Here is a 9,255-nt window from a genome sequence, read left to right on the forward strand (position 1 = left end):
CATCTCATATCAAATAAAATACATATTTTTATTATAAATAAAATTAAAAAAAAAAGTTATAACTATATCTGGTAACATTTCTAGCCCCTTTACATTTTCTAAAGCATTTCAATCAACTTATGGCAATCTGTCAAACATCCTTTTATAGACTACATTTCCTTCTCACACGGCACAACACCGTATTTTCACATCTCATCCTTCACTTTTGTTTTCTCCATTTTCCAACATCAAAACTCATCTCATCCTTCACATTTTATTTTCTCTATTTTTCAACATCAAAATGAAGAAAAAAGGAAGCAGAAGATTTTACCTATTGGCTGCTCTGCTACTCGACTGTGAGGTGCAACCCGGCGACTACCGATAGACCATTTCCAGTCACTCTCACTCTCGGCATCTCGCACTCTTTATTGCATTTCACGCTAAAAATGTTAGGCCTTTTTGTTTTTGAAAGCTTGAAGCTTCCAGATAATAGATTGACAATGATGAGAATCTCGAGAGATAGACTATAGTCAAATAGTCAAATGGAAGATGGCCCTTTTGTAACTTTGTTTGTCTCGACATGTTTTTTTTATTTATTTTTATTTATTTTTTTTCTTTTCTAATCCCTGGTTACTCACTTTTGTAAAAAATTTCATAATATTATTTATTTATTTATTTCATAGATGAATATTTTTATAGATTAATACTTTTATTTATTTAGTAGGTTAATAATTTTTTTCTATATAGTAAACTAACAATTTATTTTTTAATAGATTAGTATACGTATTTGATAACCCCTTCCAGACTGTCAGTTCTCATCGCACGGTCCCACAGAGCACCATTTCCTTATACCTTACTCATTTATCTGTACGCAGGTATGTCTTTTTCTTTATAAATATTCTATATTGGTATTAATAATATTATATATATATATATATTACATATATTAATTGTGTATGGTTGTATGTACTTATTTAAGTTGTTTTTTTTATAGTATTATGTGTATTAATAAATTGTTTGATTTTCAATTTTAGATTGTTTGATTTTAATTTATCAAAGTTTCTAACTTTATTTTATATGTTTCAATTTGATTTTAAATTTAGGTTCATGAATGATGTCTAAATTAAAAACTATCGACTCATTCTTCAAAAGAAAAGAAGTTGATCTTCCAAAAAATTCTTCTAAACTTCTGAGGATTGAACCTGAAGAAAACTCTGATCTTAACTCTCTAATTTTGGAATCTGAAAGAATTCATTTTACATCGTCAACACTTAATTCTAAAGGGATTGATATATCTTATCTACAACGAGATTCGGGATTACATCCTCCTATATGGGATTATCCAGTCAATCATTATGATGAAATAAGAAGAGCTTATTTAAAAATGGGCCCATATCAAATACGTCTCTCAAAATATCCATTTTCTAGTTTTGAAAAGCATCCTCGTTGCTTTCAAGCTTCATGGTTTATACAATTTGGATCTTGGTTAGAGTATTCTCCATCAAAAGATGCTGCATATTATTTACCTTGTTATCTTTTTACAATAAAAGCATCTCAACGTTATAGATGGGATGTATTTACTGTCATGAGATTTAGAAATTGGAAGAAGATTAATAATGGAAAACATTGTGCCTTTTTGAATCATATTGGGGAAAATCCTTGTTCTTGTCATCATAATAATGCTATGAAATCTTGTGAGGATTTATTAAAACAATCACAGCATATTGGTAAGGTAATGAATGCACAAAACTCTGAACAAATTCTGAACAATTGACTCCGCGTAAAAACATCTATTGATGTTGTTCGATGGCTTGCATTTCAAGGATGTGCCTTTAGAGGTCATGATGAGACCCTTGATTCAAAAAATCGAGATAATTTCTTGAAGATGCTTAAACTCTTGGCTTCCTATAGTGATGAGATTGAAAAACTTGTTTTGGAAAATATTCCTAAATCTTCAAAGTATACTTCACCCCAAATTCAAAAAGAGATTTTGGAAGTTCTTGCAAAGAAAGTAAGAAATAAAATTAGTAAAGATGTTGGGGATTCTCGATTTTGCATTATGTTAAAGATATATCGGCATTGACTCTAAAGAATGAAATATCTGCAATTCTTTCTTTTCATTGTCTTGATATTCAGAAAATTCGTGGGCAAGGATATGATGGTTCTAGTAATATGCGTGGTGAATGGAACGGATTGCAAGCATTATTTCTTAAATATTGCCCATATGCATACTATGTTCATTGTTTTGCTCACCGATTACAATTAGCATTAATTGATGCATCTAGAGAGGTGGTTTCTATTCATGAGTTTTTTTTAAATTTAAACTTTATTATCAATGTGGTGGGCGCTTCATGTAAACGTCATGATGAATTGCAAGTTGTTCAGGCAACACATATTGCACATATGATAGCCATTGATGAACTTGAAAGTGGAAAATGAGCTAAACAAATTGGCACTATCAAACGAGCCGGTAATTCTCGTTGGGGTTCTCATTTTATTCTATTTGCAGTCTACTGCGAATGTTTGAAGTTACTTGCTCGGTGCTTGAAACCATAATAAAAGAAGGATCCACTTACTCTCAACGCGGGGATGCAAATGCTGCTTATAAAATGATTACTTCATTTCAATTCATATTTATTTTACATTTAATGAAGGAAATCATGGGTATTACTGATATTCTTAGTCAAATTTTGCAGCAAAAATCTCAAGAAATTTTGAATGCAATAAATATGGTTTCTGTTACCCAGATGACTAACACAAGAGGGGGGGTGAATTGAGTTGTATTAAAAAAAATAACAATTATAAATCAAATATATAATATAAAATATAAACAAAATATGAAATAACAATAAATATAAAGAGTAAGGGTGAGAGAGAAGCAAACTCAGTATGTTAACGACGTTCGGCCCCACTGCCTACGTCCTCGCCTCAAGCTACCCCTTGAAGATTCCCAAATTCACTATTCAACCTCATTCAGGTGGAGATAGAAACCTATTACACCTTTGAACAACACCGCTACAAAGGATCCGTGTAAAACACCCTCTACACTTGCAATCACCTTACACGTGGTGATTCAACTATTCCCCGTGTATAATACTTTCTACACGCACAAGGGTTATACACACCCTTTTTCTGATACAAAAGCTGATAGTGGGTATGTTATCAGAAAACATTCCTCAATGAGTGAAATAAGAACAATACAGCGCAAACTATATCTCTCAAAATGAATAAGGATTAAGGCTCAATGCTTAGAGAAGAGAGAATGAAAGTTTTGAATGAATGTTGTATGCTCTTGGTGTTGCAAATGTGAAGCTCTCAAATGATCTATTTATAGGCATATGAGACTTCATATTCAAATTTAAAAAGATTCACATGTCAAAGACAACATCATTCACTTTTTCAAAAAAAATTCAAATAAAAGGTTCTTCTTTTTCAATTGTCAAAGACAACATCATTCACTTTTTCAAAAACATCAAACCTAATCTTTTACTTTTGGCATATGACAAAATGAACACACTTTCCTTTTCAAAAAATTCAAACCTAATCTTTTACTTTTTGTATATGACAAAATGAGCACACTTTACTTTTCAAATTTTTCAAACAAAATCATCTACCTTTTGTATAAGTCTAAAAAAGCATCAATCACTTTTGAAAATATTCAAATAAAACATGCACATGTGAAAGATGACAATCAATCATCTTTAATATTTTCAAAGTTCAACCCTTTAATCAAGGCATGCACATGCAAAAGATGACAATCAATCATCTTTCAAAATTTTCAAATTTAATTTTCAAAAATATTCATGCACATGTGGAAAATGTATTTTAATGCTTTATGATAAAATATTAATTTTGAGCATTAATCCTAATTTCAAATTTTAAAAGATTTACAACATTACTCTATGACTTTAATGTAAACTTGTTTCCTTCTTGCTCATGCTTGGTTCTTTAATGTGCTTGATTCCATTGTGTGAACAACTTGAGCTTGAAACTCCTTTATTCTTTGAATTCATTTGTTATCATCAAAATCCATGTGTAGATTTATAATCACATGAAACTTGAAACCTTGGGTTCAACAGTTTCTACTACAAAATAACTCATTCAAAAGTTAAGAAATGAAGGTTGGAAAAATCTGCTTGAAAATGTTGTCTATTTTTCCAAGAAATTTGATATTGACATCCTAGATTTGAGCTCTCGTTATATACAAAGTCGTGGTCGTCATTAATGAGATCACATTACGATAGAGCATCATTATCATTTTTAAATATTTAATGCTACTATAGATTTTCAAATACAAGAGCTTGACAATAGGTTTGGTGAAGGAACGACAAAGCTTTTAACCCTTAGCTCAGCTTTAGATCCAAAGGATGGGTATAAATCCTTTAATATTGATGATATATGTTGTCTTGCAGAAGAATATTATCTTCTTGATTTTTCTGAGAATGAGAAAATCAATTTAAGGTTTCAATTGAAGCACTTTGAAGTTGATGTGCTTAGCAATCCAAAGTTTCAAGATTTGAGATCCATTGCAGATTTATTTCGAAGATTGGTAGAGACAGAGAAATCAAAGATATACTATCTTATTGATAAATTGATTCGTCTAATTTTGACTCTTCCAGTGTCTACAGCAACCAGTGAACGAGCATTTTCAACTATAAAGATTGTTAAAACAAGGTTTCGCAATAAGATTGAAGATGAATTATTAGCAAATAATTTAGTTGTCTATATTGAAAGAGAAATAGTTAAGAATTTTAATTTAGATTCAATACTTGATAATTTTGTTTGTTTAAAAGAACGCAAGTTACAATTTTAGACACTATGTATTTTTTTTTGTTTAATATATTTGTATGAATGTTTTCATATTATTTCAATGATATATTGTTATTGACATATCAAATACTTTTTTAATATATAAGTTGTATTAAACGTATTTTATTTTTATTATAAATCTTCATATCAGATTATTATATATCATAAAAAAAAATGTATAAAAGTAGAACAAAAAATATGTTATATATACTGTTCTAATTTTGTTTGGCCCCCTTAGAGTAAATTCCTGGCTACGCCACTATTTTGAAGATACTATGAAATCAAGAATTTGATTTAATATTTATTTTGACTTGGTTTTTATTTAAATTATCAAATCACATTGATTTGATATTATTTTCATTTGATTTTTATAATGATTAAAATATTTATCTTATCTTATATCAATGTAATTTTCATATAAATAAGAACCAATGTCTTGTATTTAATAACAATTGAGAATAGTAAAGATATAGTCCTCAAAGTCATATATCTCTCATTCTCTCTTCCCCGGCCATCTTTTTATTTTATTTTATATTTTCTATAACATATGGCTACATCAATATTCAAGCATAGAATGTTGGAAAAGTATTTTTTGCTAATTTTTTAATCACCGAGAGACCACCCGTATATTAATTTTCCGAAAAAAAAAAAGAAAAAACAGAGATCGCGATGAAGTATTAATTCATATTGTTCAGCTAGGGATTTCAATTTAATTATGCATGATTTTTCACGGTCTTTGCCGAATCCAACACGTAAATCCATCGTGGGCCTGTAACCACGCATGCAGGAAGTTTGAATTCAGATCATGAATTAGTATTAAAAAAAATATATATCAAAATACAAAATATTAATTATCTGGTAAAAGTTTGAATGAATTTGGTGGAATTGAAATATCTCTACGTACCAATTGGGTACTTATCAGATAGTGACACGTACCAACCTATAATTTTATTAAAACTCGATTGTTTTGAGTCTTTTGACAATTATTTTTATCTCATTTTATTTCATCTAGTTATTATAATTTTTTTAAATTTTTACAAAAAATAAAATAAACAATTTAACTTTTTTAAATCATAAAACATAAATAATATTAAAAAAATATATTTTAATAATATTTTATTCAACTTTTAATTTTTATCTCAACTTATCTCATTTCATCTGTGAAAACAAATGAGGCGCTTACATATAGTCGTGGAGTACTTTAATACCGCGTAATCATTTTAAAAAAAAAGTAAAGTTTGACCACTATTAAAAAAATTAATTTTTTTATTTAAATTCGGTATTTACTCATATTTTTGAAAAGGGTTGTGCAGCGCTTACGTAGTACTTCACAATGGCAAATATCAAGAGAAATGATATTTTGAGAGGAAAATAGGGTAGTATTACTATCCCCTTCAATTTGCCCACTTAGTGTGGCCCTAGTGCAATATATATATATATATACTAGGTGAGATTAACGTGCAAAGCACGTTTGTCTAATTTTATGAAATGATTATTTGTAAAAAATAATATAGATTTTATAAAAATTATTGATGTCACTTAATAATTTAAGGCATATTGGAGAAAATAAAAAAATTAGTTCAAAGTATCATATAATCCAATACATGTTTATAATATCTATAATTTTAACAAAGATGTATACAAAAAATTTAATAAAAGTCTAACACAAACGGTAGTTCAAAATATGTATCGTTTGATGTTTGTATTATAATTCATCAATTTATGTCATCCTGTAGACAATCAATAGAGACAACATTGAAATTCTTATTTTGCTGTTGGTTGAGTCGATCAGGGACAACATAAAGTTAAAACATAATCTTTTTATAAAATTTGTGGTATAATATTTTCTATATATAGCATATATATAAATCATAAAATATATTTTGAAATTGTCGGCCGAATTTACTCTTTCTTGATTAGCTCAAGGGTCATGCCCTTTGTCACGTGCCTATCATAGCAAGCCCACGTATAGAATATGACTTAGCGGAAGCTACGTCCTACTACCATGGAGAAAAAAAAAACACTTTGATTAAACATACTTATATTATATATTATATGAGATTTTTAAATTTGGAATACTCAATAATCTGAGTTAATGAAACGTATAATATACTTAGGGATTCACGTCTTATGCACCTAATACACGTGTATATGTTAAGGAGAAAGAGAAAAATATAATAAATAATCTTTAATTACCTATTATTATATAAACTATTAAGTATTATAATTATTGAGATTAATAAATCATGTAACAACATTGAATGCTATCTCTCTCAACATTTATGTCTTCATTTTATGTGCCAAACTGTTAAAATAAACGGTGTTAACTTTAACAGAAAAATAAGAAAAACCGTTAAAACAAGATTTTCCGTTTCATACACACTTTTTATATATAGAAGATATATATGTATGTATATATAATTTTTTTTATTTTAAACATTTTTTTAAATATGTTTAAATATTTTTTTAAAAAAATATCAATACACTAATAATTACTTTCTTAAATAATAAGAAAAATTATTTTTTAAAAAATATACGATCAAAATGAAGAGATATATTTGCATTATTGTTAACACTAACATGCTAGATATTGTAAAACCAAAACCTAAAGCAAACACAACCGATAATCGACTTTATCAATCTTGGCGATTAAGACTCCTAAATAAAGTCCATTATCTCAAAACCCGAATTTCAGCAGCCAATAAAATTGTGAAGAATAGTCAAAATATGTGTGTGGTGATGATGATATGCGAATCTTCAATAAAATGCAAAGCATAATGCTAGTGTGCCGCCTGGGCGGTGCCGTTCGGCAAAAAAAAATTATTTTATTTTTTATTTAGTAATTAAGAAAATAATTTTAAATATATTAGTATATCTTTTATTTTTTAAAAATATTTAAATATATTAAAAAAATATAAAAAAAATTTTGAATTGGGCGACATACCAATGGTAAAAGCTGGCCGACATAGTAGCCAGTCCAAATGCAAAGCATCTTCATCATCACCTTCGATCAAAAACAATAAAAATTTTAAAAATTGCAAGCATGTTTTTTTGACCAATAATTCTAAGAACAGTCGTCCCATTAAGTCGGCCTGCAGTCACCACATCATCAACTATTATTTTAATTGATTTGTCAAAACAAAAATAAAAAAGAGGGAAAAAAAAAAGATAACTGACTCACTTCTTACTTTGTTCGCTCTGCAACCTTCCATTCGAGCTCATAGATTTTCGTGACTTCGTGGTGCTCTGGCATCTTCAATCTCGGGCCAAATTTTTTGTGCTCTAGTCTGAAGCTTGGACCTGGTCTTCGATCTCCCAAAAACTTTGGTGTCGTGGTGCTTTGGTGTTTCGTGGCATCGTTTTCTTCTCGAGCACCTTCCCGGCCTCTTATGGTGTCATCTTCTACTCGAATCGGTCCTCGGCATCGAGATCTTCAAGTCTTAAAGTGGATCTGTGCTGGTATTTTTGTGGGTCTCTAGGATCCTCGTGTGGGTCATCTTCAAGAGGCCGTGTATATTGTTTGCTAGTATTTTTATGGCCAAGGTGTGCATTTGGCTTTTTGTGACTGTTATGCTTGTTCACAGGCTTTGTTTACTTTTTATGTCTTTCTAATTTTTTTTATGTGTATTGGCAGGTAAGACAGGAAATTTTAATCTTGGTGGTTCCAAGACTTGTTTTAGACTATGGCTCAAAGGATCGGAGGGATGGGGAATATATATACATATTTATGGAATGTAGTAATAATTTTCTAATTATCGATCAGGAAGGCGCTTTGTAAAGGATTATGTAAAGGTATCATGAAGGAGAGGGCTGAGAGACAATCGAGAGAGGGCTTCCGGCGCCGCTACGTGAGAGAGGATTGCAACTACTGAGGGGAGGGCTGAGAGACAACTGAGAAGAGTTTCGGGTTGCTGAGGAGAAAATTGGTCTAAGGAGAAAACTGAGGGAAGCATCGTGAAGGGATAAGGGGAAGGTGATTATCGGGCTAAGGATCTAAATGAAACGGCGCATTTTCTCCAATTCCAAAAACGATGTTGTTTCAATGAAGAAGGCTGGCACAGTAGCTCTGGTCTGCGCCGAATGTGCCCCATTTGCCCTTATCGACTCCACCCAGTGTTTTTCTTTTTTGACACATTCAACATCCCCAGGCTTGTAATTAGTAGTACGTAATTCCTCTCAAACTATCAATTCCCTTGTTATTTATCTCTCAAATTTAGCAGGATCAGGATGAAATTGTCCTTAAATCTCTCTAAAAGGCATATCTAGTTTTCTTTTTCTCGTTAGAGAGATTATAAAAGTTAAGATAAGTCTCGTCACAAAAAAATTTATGTACGAAAAGCTCCAAATAGATAAATAATTTGATTTATAATCTGAGTTTTTTTTCTTATATTTATTAGTCATAATTGTAATTTTGATTTTATTAGATAAAATGAAATCTATTTTTTATAAAAAAAAAAAATACAGTCT

General features: G+C 29.9%; 1 long non-coding RNA gene across 1 annotated transcript; it reads left to right on the forward strand.

Annotated features, from left to right (window-relative positions):
• Positions 1-7,948: 7,948 nt before the first annotated feature.
• Positions 7,949-9,032, forward strand: LOC122282016. Its single transcript, XR_006230364.1, has 2 exons — positions 7,949-8,331; positions 8,423-9,032. It is a non-coding gene; the product is annotated as an uncharacterized LOC122282016 (long non-coding RNA).
• The last annotated feature ends 223 nt before the right edge of the window (positions 9,033-9,255 follow it).

Source organism: Carya illinoinensis, chromosome 11, assembly GCF_018687715.1.
Source record: "Carya illinoinensis cultivar Pawnee chromosome 11, C.illinoinensisPawnee_v1, whole genome shotgun sequence".
Classification (NCBI taxonomy): domain Eukaryota; kingdom Viridiplantae; phylum Streptophyta; class Magnoliopsida; order Fagales; family Juglandaceae; genus Carya; species Carya illinoinensis.